The sequence below is a fragment of the Lolium rigidum genome, chromosome 2 (assembly GCF_022539505.1).
Source record: "Lolium rigidum isolate FL_2022 chromosome 2, APGP_CSIRO_Lrig_0.1, whole genome shotgun sequence".
In the NCBI taxonomy this organism is placed as follows: Eukaryota; Viridiplantae; Streptophyta; class Magnoliopsida; order Poales; family Poaceae; genus Lolium; species Lolium rigidum.
In genome coordinates, this window is record NC_061509.1 from 129,477,763 (window position 1) to 129,494,897 (window position 17,135).

Consider the following 17,135-nt stretch of genomic DNA (forward strand, 5'->3'; position numbering starts at 1 on the left):
TCAGTTGTGCCGCTCCAAACGTCTTAAAAAAAAGCGCTAGATCGAGCGGTTGAGTGATGCCACAAGGTGCTGCCGCTTATGTAGGACTAGCAAACTACTGGCACGGCGGCACGCCGCGCCCAACATGTGCCTGTGAGTTAAAGAATAATAAGTGGTATTTTTAGAGTGGACGCATACTTTTGATTGAATGCTCCTTCATCACAGCATTATTTCTGTCCAAGTTGTCAGATAAATCATCTATCAAGCAACAATGTAGATGAATTCGCAAAAAGAAAAAGCAACAATGTTGATGCATGTGGTACATGTATGGGATCTCGTCGCAACTTTTATTACACCATCAAAGATAAAAACTGACTATGCAATCCCTGGAAGCCATCGTATGCACATTACACTTGGTAACTGGGACGTAAAAACATAGAACACAATTTTTGGAAAACCTTATTATTTCTACTTGGAGGGCAATCAGTATTTACCAAAGTCACCTCTTCTTTGTCAGAGAAAAGGAGGCTAATTTCCATGCCTTTGCCAACCGTGTTGGGGATAACCTACTCCTTGGTGGCACGCCTGATATGTGCTTCTTCTTTGATCTTCAGCCTGAACTCGTCCATTATAAGCAAGGAAGCAACTCAGACTTAGTAAGAACATGTTTTTTAAAACTACTTCAGAGGTCATAAAGCTGAATATATTTGTAGATGAAAAAATAGAGAACTTCCAAACATTGAATTCCAAGAAATCAATAATAGATCCCTAGATCTAAGTAACAAAAAAGACAACTTCCTATGCCAAAGCTCATATATCTGGCACCTTTTAGAAGCGGGCAACTTACATTGTAGCCTCAAGAAAAGTTTATTTAGTAGACTATTATAAGGACACATGCGTAAAAAAAGAAAGTAATACATCAGAGGTAACAGCCGGCTTGGAAATGATAGCATGTTACCTAGGAAAAAAAATATGTTCAATGTATTGACCAAGACGCATCTAGATGGCGACATGAGATACTTAGTATGCATGGTTCTATTAAACTGAACTGTGTTCTATGTTGATAACGTGAAATAAGTAGTTGACTTCAGAAACTCGTCTAAACAGCTCAGAAGCATCTTTCTAACATTATCTGTCTTAAAAAAGAAAAAAGAACAACCAGGGGTAAAAGAACATTCAAATAACTTATCAACTCTGATTAATATAAAAAGACGAAAAACATGGTTGAGGAGCTTTCCATGCTAGCTAGTATAAAGTGTATGCAAAATATAATTCAGAAGATCGTGTAAATTCACGAATTGGTTTGCATGAAAATTATTACTTTGTGAGGTTGCAAGGCAAGATAATTTATATATTGCAAGAAATATAAGTTTAAGGGTGGTGGCAAAACAAATATTTTTTATGCGAAAGGAAAGTTCAGATATAGGAGCATCCATTGATCTTTAATACAAAATGCAAGAAAAGTGTAATTCGAAAGATTAGGCATACTTATGAATTAGCAGACGAAAATTATTCACTGCTGTGGGATCACAAGGTTAAATAAATCATACAAAACAGGAAACATGAGTATAAGTGTATTGCTATGAAAACAATTATGATATGCAAGAAGATAACCAGATATAGAAGAATCGGTTTATCTTCGTCCACGAACGCAACGTTCTAAATTAACCAGGGACAAAAAAAGAGGGAAAACAACATGGGAGCGCACAATGCAAGGTAGTTCAATACAATGTTTCAGATCATAAAACAGTACCTCATCGACAATAAACTCTAGCTCATATAAGTTCTGCTTTGTTTTTCTGATGCCTACACTTCCATATTCGAGCAGCACACACAAGAACCTTCCAGTTGAATCTTGGGATGATAAATCTTTTAGCGTCAAGACTTGCATATTTAGCACTTTTTGGTCTGTATTAAAGCGAAAATTCTGAGTAGAGAATTGTAGGCGGCATACCAAAGAGTGAAGATCTAATTACAAAATAATGGAAATAATTTCTTAGGGTGATTTTGTTCAACTTCGTTATGGGAGATTTTGCTCAGCACATCAGCAAGGATATTAAGAAGATGAAAGAGCTTGTACCAGTTTTTGCTCATTGTAATGAGAACACCAAAACGCTCCATACATCTCAGAACCAAACAACAGTGTGTAGGTGTCTTGCAAGTGAAACGGCAAATGGGGTTGATTCAGTTGATATCTCTGTTTCATATTGTTCTAATACAAAATCATCTGTGATGTATAAAAAGAAAAGAAAAATACATAAGTTAGTTATAATGCTTTTAATTAAAAGCAACAGAATATGCAGGCTACAAACTGAAGTTGACTACCTAGCATGAAACTTGCCTCACCCCTTCAATTGAATAGTAATGCATATTTTTATAACTTTTAAGAAAACCTCTTGCCTGCTTAATTCGTAGGTTTGGCGAACTTAACATTGCATTAATGCTTGTGACTCCCATCCAAAAATATCATTGGTGTTCTAGTTTTTTTTCATCTGAAAGTTCTGTAGATTCCTACATTGGGATCAATCATATTACTTAAACTTCTGAATTTGTGTGGCAAAAAGTGTATACCTAACCGGTAATTAATCTAAGCAGTAGGTTTATTTGGGAATCATACGTATGTCCTTATTTTGGATTGATTATATGGAAAATCAAAATTCCCACCATTCACTTCTTAAAAAAGTTTATACCTAACCGGTAATTAATCTAAGCAGTAGGTTTGTTCAGGAATCTTACATATGTCCATATTTTGGATTGATTATATGGAAAATCAAAATTCGCACCATTCACTTTCTTAAAATACATCTACTATCAAAGTATACTCTATAAATGCATCAATACGCAAGGCTTTTGAGCTTTCTGAAAAATTTAGCTGTCCACAAAATATAGAGGCCTCCCAAGCCTTCAGAAAGTCTAAAAGTTTGTATTTACTGTAATGCCTTGAGGTAGCTCCAAGTGTGCAAGCAGAAGTCAATATTAATACTTATGGGTGTGTAATGATTATGAGAAAGATACCCATATTAGCATATTATATATGTATAAGCACATGAGAAAAATCTGCACATTTAAGACAACTGAAATGAAGTTACAAGTGCTTCTTTTTACGTGGTTGCTAATTTCAAGGTTCTACTACTAATTACTGGAATGCAAAAAGTGTATGTTGCGCATAAGGGAGACGATATCACATTTTATCTAACCTATGAGAAGAACCCGGTCAGGAAATTTAGGCCTATCAGTAATCATCCACATAGCCGAATGATTTCAAGCCTTGATGTGAAATCAAAGTAACACAATTGGCTAAATGTCTGCATATACAGAATAATTTGTTGTTAGTTTACCTCAAACAATAGTACCGAGAAGATCGCAATAAGTTACCTGTAAGACATGAAGTGCTCCGAAAAGTGTTTGAGCCTACAGAAATTTGCAAGGCGACGGAGGTGGCTGATTCGATTGAAAATTGTTTTAAAGTGCTCAACACCACCTTGGCGGCGCACCGTCCCGCAAGCTCGTGCCCCTCCAAACTGTCACCTTTGACCGTCAACATCCTTGCTCGCAGTGACACTACACCGCCACAACAACCTGTCGACCCCTTCTGTGCCTGCACCAGCCGCCTCGGCTAGGATACGGAGCGGGCGTGTCCACGCTAACTGGTCCGGCAGGAAATAAGAAACATTACAGAGTAAAGATAAGATTTGGTCGATAAAATCTGAATCTATCACCACACAAAAAGCAAGACGAAAACTCTGTGATTTAGATATGTTTTTTCCAAATTGATTCATGTATGCTAGAAAATCTAGGCATCTCAAGATCTGGAAATTAAATCCAAATCTTGCGCAGCCTTTGTGGAGGCACCATACTGCTTCATGTATTGTTAAGGATAAATTATATTTGAAATCCGCAGGTCTGTAACGAATTCTTTCTGATTGAAGCGAGGGTTTTAGCATGGCACCATGTAAACTTTTCTTTGCTGCTAATAAGAGAACTTCAACAAATTTATAACTGACTGGTATCGAGTATTCAGTATAATCTTTAATACTTACGGAGTAGATCTCAAAAAAAGAGTGGGAGGCAGAATGATAAAAACGTCACAAATTATAACTCAAGTGGTATGAGTGGATGAATCTTTCTTGTGTGGAGATCATAAAATTTAACCCATCAGCATTAACTGTAATATCCAACACTGATGAAGTTAGCACTATCTTCAGCCTGAATTAACAATGCACACTATTATTTAAATAATAAGGGATGGTAAGATGCTTTGCTGCAAAGGTACATGATACACGTAGATTGAATGGTAAAATAAAGGTCGATTTTCGTCCCGGTGCAACATTGATTGAGTACAGAGAACCTCGAGTCGGATTTTCACTTCAGCAAATGGAACAACATTTCACAGCCAAAGAAGGAAGGTAAGGGTGCCTGTGCTACAAAGAAGCGAACACCCGCAATCATTACTAATTCAAAGTGGGCAGCTACATGTATTTCCCATCGTGGGCATACAGTGTGTGCTTTTAGAAAATGAAGTGTGGTTCAAATATCCACTGCTGCAAAGGATATGTGCAGCTCGAGCTTGTGTTTCAACTACTTACTGAACTTTTTAATTCCAGCACTTGGCAGACACTTTGTAACAGCTTATGGATTTTACTAAGTTCGGTACATAGGAAGCAACCGAAAGCGGCTACCATAGCTGCCTTCTTTCCTTTGAATAGTTCTTCAGGGCCTATTTTCATCATCCTTATTTCCTTGACCAACGCTCTGTCCGTATGCTATCTTGACAGCACTTGATCATGCGCATCTAGTTCTTCCAAAACCAATATGAAACCAGTACGTGCTTACTTCCATCATCAACTAACTTTGCTGTCCACACGTTGGTCTTCTATGTTCGGCTGCAATTGATTTATCACTTGTGTAGTAGCATCTGGACAGATCAGGCGCCATCTCTGGAGAGTTCGATGAGGTTTAATCCATTGCACCAGCATCATTTTGTAAGTAGTCATCGCAAGTAGGGACTTGTTGGTGTGAGTTGGAATAAAATATTTGTTAAAGGTTTTAAATGTAAAATGTACAAATTATATATGGAAGAGATGAGAGATGGATCGGTAGAGATCCAGAAAATTCCCCTTTCACCCCACTCCCTGTTCTTCTACTCAATCCTCAAAATCCTGATGATTTCCATGTGAGAATCAATATGGTATCAGAGCGGGACAGTTCCTGAGTGTTCACCCCGCAATCTTGAGCAAAGATTGGCCGCCGACGAGGTGCTGTGTCGCTAGAGTCTGGAGCTTGAGGTCGTGTGTGGTGGTGCAGCATCTCCTAATCCCTCTCTTGATCCCTGCTGCAGTCCGCCGGAGCAAGAGAGATTGTTCTGTCGCCATTGGATCTGGACACAGGTCTGAGACTTTGCAACAGTTGGCCTCAAGTAGTGGCAACGAGATCAATTTCTTCCCAAGTCGCTGTCCATCTTCCTGGTACTTCACACGCAAACAGCTAGCTTATTTTCAAGTCTTGTTTTTGGCTGCCATTCTCTTGCTGTGAGGTATCCACTACAAACAAAGGAGAAGCCAAGTTGATTTAGAGTAGTGTGCTGTAATAATCTAGCACTTGCCGAGCTTTCTTGGCGTGTGGTTTTTGCATTGAAAAATGGCAGAACAATCCAAGGACAAGTCAGGGGATTCAAGCATAGACAAGATGTATGAAATTTTCAGTAAATTGCTTGAACAACAACAGCTTAAAGCAGTACCAGAGACAATCAGATATGCTCTGGAACCAAATCCAGTGAAGCTGTCAGGTCCAAATAATTATGTCAGTTGGGCACGCCATGCTCGACTGATACTGAGTTCCCATGGTTATGAGAACCTACTTGATGATGAAGAGGAGCAGAAAAGCGGCGATACTCACCCAAAAATGATCAATGATAGAGTTCTAGTTTGGCTATTGGGAAGCATGGAACCAATAGTGCGACAGCAAGTCGAAATAATGTCAAGAGTATCTGAGGTGTGGACTGCCTTGGAGAAGCAATTCGCTGGGAAGTCAAACAAAATGCAGGCAACCCGCATCATGGAGGAGTTAACTCATCTAAATCAAGGTACAAAGTCTGTAACAGAATATGCTGGTGAACTGAAACGGCTATACAGGGACCTGCACTATTATCACCCTTTTCAACCAGTTGACAAGAAAGACATGGCCATTCATCATAAATGGTTTGAGACAATAGTGGCCAAGCTATTTCTAGATGGACTAAACCAGGAGCTTAACCGTCGGCGACAACTCATATTTTCTGAACCGGAATGGCCTAGTCTCGATGATATCATTTCTAGTATACTTGAGGAAGAAACTCGGTTGGGTCAACCTAAGGAGGATGATCTGAAATGTGGAGATGATCGTGCGGCTTTATCTATGCAATACCGCCGTACTCCCAGACCCTTTGGCAAGATAGACAAAAGCAAGCTCTTCTGTGATCACTGTAAAAGAAATGGACACACAAAGGATGCATGTTTTGATCTGCATGGATACTCCTCTTGGTGGGAAAAAGAAAAAACTCGGCCAGGGGGAGTTCAAGGTGTGAATAGAAGGCAAGCCAACCACATTGCATCTCTGCGGGAGCCACCAGTGGTATATGTACGAGCTCTTGAGGAGTTCAAATCCAAGCTTAAACGCTCAGAAAGCTCAGCTTCCTCACAGGGCAACTCTAAGGTTGATTCCCGTCTCATTTCGACTTCTCATCAAGGTATGAAACTTTATCAAGCCAACACCACCACCAAATCAAAACCTTGGATTATTGATACCGGAGCCACAAACCATATGACAGGGGCTTCAGACCTGTTTATCACTTATACACCTTGTTCAGGTAAAGACAAAGTCCGTGTAGTAGATGGATCTATGGAACCTATTGCGGGGCGTGGATCCATCCAGTGCACCAAGTCATTGTCTTTATCTCATGTTCTACATGTACCCAAGTTCCCGGTTAACCTATTATCCGTTAGTTCTCTCAATAAATCTCGCAACTGTAGAAGTTGGTTTGATCCTACATCTTGTGCTTTTCAGGAGCTAGGGACTGGGAAAATCTTGGGGATTGGGACCGAGCATGAAGGACTTTATCATCGAAGTGGCTCTTGCATCATGTCTGCCTTCCTGCCAAGAGTTATTGCTGCAACACCGCAGGCTTGGACATCCTTCTTTTGCTATTTTATCCCATGTTTATCCCGCTTTATATAAATTATGTCCTAAAGAGGATTTGGTATGTGATGCTTGTGAACTAGCTAAACATACTAGGGGGTCCTATCCTAGTATTGGCCTTAGAAGTAAAAAACCATTTGAAAGAATTCACTCTGATGTTTGGGGACCTTGTGAGGTTCACTCAGTTTCTGGACATCGCTGGTTTGTGACCTTTATTGATTGCTTTAGTCGATACACTTGGCTTTATCTTTTGAAGCATAAGAGCGATGTGTTGTCTGTTTTCAAAGACTTGTGTGCCCTTATTAAAAATCAGCATGCAGCTACAGTTAAAATTTTACGAACAGACAATGGTACTGAATATGTTAATCACGAGTTTGAATCGTTTCTTGTTTCGAATGGTATTGAACATCAAACGTCATGTGTTAATACACCAGAGCAAAATGGTGTTGCTGAACGTAAAAACAAACATTTGCTTGAAGTTGCACGTTCATTGATGTTTACAATGGATGTTCCCAAATTCCTTTGGGGTGAGGCAATTAAAACTGCAACTTACTTGATAAATCGCATGCCTCTTCGTGTTCTAGACTACAAAACTCCTGCCGAGTGTCTTCTGAATTCTAATGAATTTGTGGTTCCTCCGAAGATCTTTGGGAGTGTTTGTTTTGTGCATGATTATAGAAATTCGGTTGGAAAATTAGATCCTCGTGCGCTTAAATGTGTGTTTATGGGTTATTCTCCCTCAAAAAAGGGCTATAGGTGTTGGTGCCCTACGGAGCATCGTTTTTTTGAGCATGGATGTAACTTTCCGTGAAAATGAACCGTATTATGGGTCAAATGTTGGGTCTGGTATTTCCTTGTCTCCACTTGATGAGCAGCAAGAAAGGGGGAGTGAAGGTCCTGTCCTTGTTCTTGCTCCCACTTCAGCTAATTCCCCGTCTACTAATAACTCTCAAAATCAGGGGGAGGAAAATGATGGTGTTAGTGATGATAACTCTTGTTGTGGAGATGAGGATGATGCTACAGGACACTTATCACTTCCATCTCATGGTGAGGAGTCCGAAATGCATGAGGACCCAGGTAGCAGTACTATCCCTTCTAACTCTGTAGCTCCTACTAGCACTTCTGGGCATAGTGATAATCAACTTTCTACCTCTGTAGATAGTTTACCTATTGCCTTGCGAAAATCATCTAGAACTCGAAACACACCAGGATATCTTAAAGACTACAAATATGATATAGCCAATTATATCTCCTATTAATATTGTAGTCCATCTCTCCAAACTTTTATTGCTTCTCTGGATCCTATTTACATACCAAATGACTGGAAAGTAGCTTTAGAAGACCCAAAATGGAAGGAAGCGATGTCGGATGAGATGAGAGCATTGGAGAAAAACAAAACTTGGGAGCTCGTGGATCTACCACCGGGTAAGCAGCCGGTAGGATGCAAATGGGTGTTTACTATTAAACATACACCAGAGGGTAAGATAGACAGATACAAAGCACGCCTTGTAGCCAAAGGGTACACACATACGTATGGTATAGACTATGAGGAAACCTTTGCACCTGTGGCAAAGATGAACTCTGTGAGGACTCTCATATCTTGTGCAGTTAATCTTGATTGGAGCATCTACCAGATGGACGTAAAAAATGCATTTCTTCATGGTGATCTTCATGAAGAGGTCTATATGCAAATTCCACCTGGCTTTGAGTCCAACCATAATACAGGAAAAGTACTACGCCTACATCGTTCCTTGTATGGGTTGAAACAATCACCGAGGGCGTGGTTTGATCGTTTCAGACAAGCTATGCAGAAAAGAGGCTATCGACAGAGCAACGCGGACCATACATTATTCTATAAACATGCTAATAAAAAGGTTGCCATTTTGATAGTCTACGTTGATGATATTGTGATTACAGGCAATGATATCAAGGAAATTTCTGGCTTGAAGCATCATCTCGCGCAAGAGTTTGAAGTGAAGGATCTGAGACACTTGAGGTACTTCCTTGGCATAGAAGTCTTGCGTGGTCCAAAAGGTATAATTTTAACACAAAGGAAGTATATTTTAGACTTGCTCAAAGAAACTGGCATGTATGGCTCAAAACCAGCAGCTACTCCCATTGAACAAAATCACAGATTAACTAGTGATGGAGGGAGTCCAGTTAATAGAGAATGCTACCAAAGACTTGTGGGGAAGTTAATTTATCTTTCCCACACTCGTCCTGATATTGCATTTGCTGTGAGTGTTGTGAGTCAATTCATGCATAATCCGAGAACGGCTCATATGGATGCTGTTAATAGAATCCTACGTTACCTTAAAGGGTGCCCGGGAAAAGGTCTTCTCTATACAAAGCAAGGTAATTTACAAATTGAATGCTATACAGATGCGGATTGGGCTGGTTCTCTAGATGATCGGCGATCCACGTCTGGCTATTGTACATTTGTTGGGGGAAACTTAGTCTCTTGGCGAAGCAAAAAACAAAATGTGGTAGCTAGATCAACTGCCGAGGCTGAGTTCAGATCCATGGCACATGGTCTATGCGAGCTATTATGGTTACATATTCTGCTATCGGAATTGAGGTTGTGTCGAGTAAGCCTTTGATGCTTTACTCGCGATAACAAAGCAGCAATTGATGTTGCAAATAATCCGAGTACAACACGATCGTACTAAACATGTTGAAGTTGATCGTCATTTCATCAAGGAAAAATTGGATAGAGGAGTAGTTTGTATGCCATATGTGACTTCAGCAAATCAGATAGCAGATGTTCTAACAAAAGGTCTGCCGGATAAATTGTTCTCTATCTTCCGTAACAAGATGGGTCTATTTGATGTGTTTGCCCCATCTTGAGGGGAGTGTTGGTGTGAGTTGGAATAAAATATTTGTTAAAGGTTTTAAATGTAAAATGTACAAATTATATATGGAAGAGATGAGAGATGGATCGGTAGAGATCCAGAAAATTCCCCTTTCACCCCACTCCCTGTTCTTCTACTCAATCCTCAAAATCCTGATGATTTCCATGTGAGAATCAATATGGTATCAGAGCGAGACAGTTCCTGAGTGTTCAATCCGCAATCTTGAGCAAAGATTGGCCGCCGACGAGGTGTTGTGTCGCTAGAGTCTAGAGCTTGAGGTCGTGTGTGGTGGTGCAGCATCTCCTAATCCCTCTCTTGATCCCTGCTGCAGTCCGCCGGAGCAAGAGAGATTGTTCTGTCGCTATTGGATCTGGACACGGGTCCGAGACTTTGCAACGATTGGCCTCAAGTAGTGGCAACGAGATCAATTTCTTCCCAAGTCGCTGTCCATCTTCCTGGTACTTCACACGCAAACAGCTAGCTTATTTTCAAGTCTTGTTTTTGGCTGCCATTCTCTTGCTGTGAGATATCCACTACAAACAAAGGAGAAGCCAAGTTGATTTAGAGTAGTGTGCTGTAATAATCTAGCACTTGCCGAGCTTTCTTGGCGTGTGGTTTTTGCATTGAAAAATGGCAGAACAATCCAAGGACAAGTCAGGGGATTCAAGCATAGACAAGATGTATGAAATTTTCGAGTAAATTGCTTGAACAACAACAACTTAAAGCGATGCCGGAGACAATCGGATATGCTCGGAACCAAATCCAGTGAAGCTGTCGAGTCCAAATAATTATGTCGGTTGGGCACGCCATGCTCGGACCGATACCGAGTTCCCATGGTTATGAGAACCTACTTGATGATGAAGAGGAGCGAGAAAAGCGGCGATACTCACCCAAAAATGATCAATGATAGAGTTCTAGTTTGGCTATTGGGAAGCATGGAACCAATAGTGCGACAGCAAGTCGAAATAATGTCAAGAGTATCTGAGGTGTGGACTGCCTTGGAGAAGCAATTCGCTGGGAAGTCAAACAAAATCCGAGCAACCCGCATCATGGAGGAGTTAACTCATCTAAATCAAGGTACAAAGTCCGTAACGAGAATATGCTTGGTGAACCGAAACGGCTATACAGGGACCTGCACTATTATCACCCTTTTCAACCAGTTGACAAGAAAGACATGGCCATTCATCATAAATGGTTTGAGACAATAGTGGCCAAGCTATTTCTAGATGGACTAAACCAGGAGCTTAACCTTTGGCGACAACTCATATTTTCTGAACCGGAATGGCCTAGTCTCGATGATATCATTTCTAGTATACTTGAGGAAGAAACTCGGTTGGGTCAACCTAAGGAGGATGATATGAAATGTGGAGATGATTGATACGTCCAAAACGTATCTACTTTCCCGAATACTTTTGCTATTGTTTTGCCTCTAATTTGTGTATTTTGGATGCAACTAACACGGACTAACGCTGTTTTCAGCAGAACTGTTCTGGTGTCTCGTTTTTGTGCAGAAATCCAACTTTCAGGAAAAACCTCGGAATTTATGCAGAAGGTCCTATTTTCCCAGAATATTGGCGGAGCCAGAAGGGCGAGCCAGGTGGGGGCCCGAGGGCCCCACACACTAGGCCGGCGCGGCCCAGGAGGGGCCCGCGCGGCCCTAGTGTGTGGCGGCCTCGGTCGGCCCCCGACGCCCTCCTTGGGACTACTTATCGCCTTCGACCTAAAAACGCAAAGAGAGAAGTCGAAGTCGCCAGAAACCCTCCAGAACGCCGCCACATCGTGAAACTCCGTCTCGGGAGCCAGAAGTCTCCGTTCTGGCACTCCGCCGGGACGGGGAATTGGAGGAGATCATCGCCACCATCACCACCGACGCCTCTCCATCGACCAGCCATGTTTCCCCCATCCATGTGTGAGTAATTCCCCCGCTGTAGGCTGAAGGGGATGGTAGGGATTGGATGAGATTGGTCATGTAATAGTATAAGATTGTTACGGCATAGTGCCTAGTGTCCGTAATTGGTACTTTGATGATATTGTTGCAACTTGTTATGCTTAATGCTTGTCACTAGGGCCCGAGTGCCATGATCTCAGATCTGAACATGTTATTATTTCATCATGATATTCATTGTTTATGGTCTTACCTGCAAGTTGTATACACATGTCGCTGTCCGGAACCAATGGCCCCGAAGTGACAGAAATCGGGACAATCGGAGGGGATGGTAGTGATGTGAGGATCACATGTGTTCACGGAGTGTTAATTCTTTGCTCCGCTACTCTATTAAAAGGAGTACCTTAATATCCAGTAGATTCCCTTGAGGCCCGGCTGCCACCGGCTGGTAGGACAAAAGATGTTGTGCAAGTTTCTCATTGCGAGCACGTACGACTATAATTGGAACACATGCCTATTGATTGCTTTGTACTTAGACACCGTTTTATTATTATCTGCAAATGCCCTGCTTGATTGTTACATGAGTTTCTCTCATCCATGCAACGCCCGTTATTCGTCCCCGTGCCTACAGTATTTTAATCCTGCTGTTTACTATAATCACTACTGCTGTCTCTGTTACTCTGCTGCTGTTATTTCACTACTGCTACTGCTATAAAACTGTTACTACTGATAAACTCTTGCGAGCAAGTCTGTTTCCAGGTGCAGCTGAATTGACAACTCCGTTGTTAAGGCTTTCAAGTATTCTTTGTCTCCCCTTGTGTCGAATCAATAAATTGGGTTTTACTACCCACGAAGACTGCTGCGATCCCCTATACTTGTGGGTTATCAAGACTGTTTTTTGGCGCCGTTGCCGGGGAGCATAGCTTTATTTGGAAGTTCACTTGGATTGATATTGTTCGCTGCAAATTCTCCATCATGGGTAAAACTCGCGATCCTAAAGTCGCCATATTACCATCCACTACAAGAAAAGGTACAACTCTGAGTACCTCTGCTGCTCTTGATTCACCATCTGTGATTGATAAACTTGTTTCACCGCCACAAGCTTCACTTGCTGGTACTTCTGCTGAATCTGAAAACTCTCATAATATTGATAATGTTTCTGATGTGCTTGATGATAGTGGTTCATTGGGATCCTTTCTAGATGCTACAATTGCTAGGTCTAGACAAATTGAAAATACTGAAACTCCTAATGCTACTACACCTGTTAATTCACCTGAACTTGATTATTCTAGTGATGATCCTGATGAAGATTATGTGGAGCTTAATGATGATTTTATTAATAGATGCAATGCTACTACTGATTCAAGTAAAATTAAAAAGTTTCTCACACAATATACTGTTAGACATAAGTTATCTCCTAATCCTAAATTTGCCATATCTCCTATATGCATTAAGGATAAAGATTATGATTTTTCTCTTGATCTATCTCATATAGCTATTGTAGAGAAAGCACCCTTGTGTGGTACTGAAAAAGAAAGTGCTGTAGAACACATGATTGAACTTTCTTCTATGAGTAGCTTGTTTTCTGATGATGTCAAGATGCGTACTTATTTTGTCGCTAAAATTTTTCCTTTCTCATTAAAGGATGATGCTAAAACTTGGTATAATAATTTGCCTCCTGGTTCTATTAAAAGTCCAACTGATTTGCGTGATGTTTTCTTTCGAAAATACTTTCCTGCTAGTGCTCAACATGTTGCTTTACAGAAAATTTATAGATTTGACCAGGGAGATGAAGAGAAATTGTCTGAGGCTTGGGCAAGATTTTGTTCTCTTATCAGAGCTCGACCTGGACATGATTTGGAAAAGCATGATTTACTTGATATATTTTATAGTGGACTAACCATTGAGTCTAGGGCATATTTGGATAGTTGTGCTGGTTGTGTTTTCAGGAAAAGAACTCCAGACGAAGCTGAAGAATTATTGGCTAAAATAGGCCGGAATTATGATGATTGGACTACGCCTGGACCAATTCCAACGCCAATATTGAAGAATAGGGGTTTAATTAAATTGAATGATGAAGATATGAGGGAAGCCAAGAAGTCTCTCAAGGAGAAAGGTATTAAATCTGAAGATTTGAAGAATCTACCTCCCATAGAAGATATATGTGAGATAATTCCCCCTTCATCCATGATTGAGGTAAACTCCCTTCAGCGCTTTACTAGGGAAGATATTCCGTATTCAAAACCTCCTGGGCAATGCTTAGATGAGTTTGATAATTATATTGTTAAGCAAGAAAATTTTAATATGAGAGTAGAGAATCATCTAATGGAAAATTCTCAAGCTATTAGCAATTTGCATGATATTGTGGAGAGAACCTCCAATGATGTTAAGATGCTTGTTAAACATTTTCAAATGGTTCAAACTCAAATTGATCAACTCACTAAAGTGCAAAATGACTTATTAAAAAATAATTCTAAAGAGAAACATGCTTATGAAGTAACAACTAGAGGTGGTGTCTCTACCCAGGATCCTCTATATCCTGAAGGGCATCCCAAAAGAATTGAACAAGATTCTCAACGCATTGAACCTAGTGCTCCTTCTAAGAAAAAGAAGAAGAAACATAAAAAATGTTGTAGAATCCTCTGAACCTGTTAATGATCCTAATAGTATTTCTATTTCCGATGCTGAAACTGAAAGTGGTAATGAACATGATAATAATAATGGTAATGATAAGAATGATGTTTCTGATAAAGAAGAAGTTGAAGATGAACCTGAAAAGCAAGATAAAAATAAAAAGTATACTAAAGAAGATTTTATTGCTAAGAAACATGGTAATGAAAGGGAACCTTGGGTGCAAAAGCAAATGCCTTTTCCTGCTAAGAAACTAAAATCAAAGGAAGAAGAACACTATAATAAATTTTGTGATTGGATGAAACCTTTATTCTTGCAAATCCCTTTGATCGATGCTATTAAATTGCCTCCTTATTCAAAGTATATGAAAGATATTGTTACTAACAAAAGGAAAATCCCCAATGAGGAAATTTCCACTATGCTTGCTAATTACTCTTTCAATGGCAAAGTTCCAACGAAGTTGGGCGACCCAGGTATACCTACTATTCCTTGTTCTATTAAGAATAATTATGTTAAAACTGCTCTATGTGACTTGGGAGCCGGTGTTAGTGTTATGCATTTTTCTCTTTATAAGAGACTTTACTTAGATAAGTTGATACCTACTGATATATCTTTGCAAATGGCTGATAAATCTACTGCTATTCCTGTTGGTATATGTGAGGATGTTCCTGTTCAAGTTACTAATAACTCGCTTGATATTAACTGATTTTGTTGTGTTGGAAATGCTCGAAGATGATAATATGTCTATTATTCTTGGGAGACCTTTTCTTAACACCGCAGGGGCTGTTATTGATTGCAATAAAGGAAAGGTTACTTTCAATGTTGATGATAGGGACCATACCGTTTATTTTCCCAAGAGGATTGAGAAAGCATGTGGAGTTAATACAATTTCTAATGTGAGAACTATCAAAGTGGGAACTATTGATTGTCCAATATATGAGCCTAAAGAAGAATACCAAACTCTTGTGATTGGATCCATATCAATACAATACAAGGTAACATGATTGATTTGAGGTTTATTTCTTCTTATGCTATGTAAAATTTATTTGGTGGCAAGACTTGATCAACCTTGTTAACAAATACTTTTTATATGCATAGAGGAGGTAAACAACATCTCTTTGTTTCTCCACTTGTTATACTTGCTGTAGCACTTTTGTTTTGTAAAGTTCCTTAGTTAATTAGAGATTTCAAAAAATTTCCTGGCCAGTAATAATAAACTTAATACCCAGAAATGTGCATTTTTCAAAGTTTTCAAAAATTCACAAAAATTACACCGTTGGTCCTATTTTTCGACGAGGCACCTGGGAGCACCTGGGGATGACCAGTGGGGCACCCCAGGGTGGCACCCCACAGGCCGGCGCGGCCAGCAAGGGGGCGCGCCACCCTAGTGTGTGGGTCCCCCTTTGCCCCACTTCAGCATCTTTTCCTCCCACACTCTTCTCTCTCCCGAAAAAATCGACACCAGCTTTCTCTCACTCGCGTTTTTGCTCAAGAGCTCCAGATTTCTCGATCTCTTTGCTCAGCCCAGATTTACGTCCGAAATTTGGCACATTTGCTCTTCGGTATGTGACTCCTTCGATTATCCAAGTAGAATTTTGTTTGGTGGAGTATATCTTGAATATTTTGCTGCTGTAGGTAACATGTTTAGTGAGCTTTCATGCTTGTTCTAAGTGGTAGAAACTAGTTTTGATGCATGTTTAGTACTCTAGCAAGTTCCTATGGTAGTTTCCCTCAATTATATGTCACCAAATCAAATTTTATAATGTTTGTTGAAAATTTCAGAAAAGGAAGATGGATAATTGTAACTTTGGAGAAGTGTTTGAAAGAGAGACAACAAGCACGGGGAGGCCCTCTAGGTCATCCACCCGATTCAGGCCATCCTATAATGAGGACCTCATCGCACCAAGCTTCGCACCCGAAGAGGACAATGGAGTCCCTAATGCTGCATCCTTCCTATGCTATGACTTTTTGAGTAATGCAGGGTTGTTGGATGATTTCTTGACCCTCGTCGGTAAGGCAGGTTTAACCACCTATGTGGGATATGAGAGTGAGCAATACTATACGCTCACTAAAATCTTTGTGGAGAGCTTCAAATTCAACAATAAGCACTTTCGCCCGACCGTAGAATTTAAGATCTATGGTAAGCCTATTACTATGAAGTTAGAGAATTTTTGTGCTGCATTGGGTATTGTCCTCGTAGGTACAGCAAGGAAGATCGAGGACAACCCCAAGGAATTGCTGGAGCTCTATCGAGGGATCACCAATGATGATTGTCGCACCATTCAGCGTGGCAAGATAAGAAACATTCAACTCCCCGCCATTAAGTATTTTGCTTATTACATTGGTACTAGCATTCTTGGTAGGGAGAACACTAGTAACATATCTAGTTATCACCTTGGTTTCTTAATTGCTGCACTCACTGGGGACACGCCTTATCATCTTGGTGCTCTTGTTGCTCGCCGCTTGTCTAACAAGGGGCCCATATTTGGAGGATTATTGCATCGCGCATTTTAGCATATTTAGAGCTTCCTCTTGACCCTAATGATGTAAAAATAGCTCCTATGAGGCTCGATATTGCTGCTATGAAGAGTCATCAATTTGTTACAACCGACTCT

The 17,135-nt window shown here is 40.3% G+C and overlaps 1 long non-coding RNA gene across 2 annotated transcripts; it reads right to left on the minus strand.

Moving 5' to 3' along the window:
* Positions 1 to 215: 215 nt before the first annotated feature.
* LOC124687231 lies at positions 216 to 3,478 on the minus strand. Of its 2 annotated transcripts, none has more exons than XR_006998151.1 (5): positions 3,355 to 3,478; positions 3,177 to 3,284; positions 2,060 to 2,133; positions 1,733 to 1,887; positions 216 to 594 (listed from the first exon to the last, which is right to left on the minus strand). It is a non-coding gene; the product is annotated as an uncharacterized LOC124687231 (long non-coding RNA). The 2 variants fall into 2 exon arrangements; XR_006998149.1 differs by having other exon boundaries at positions 2,060 to 2,206.
* Positions 3,479 to 17,135: the final 13,657 nt, after the last annotated feature.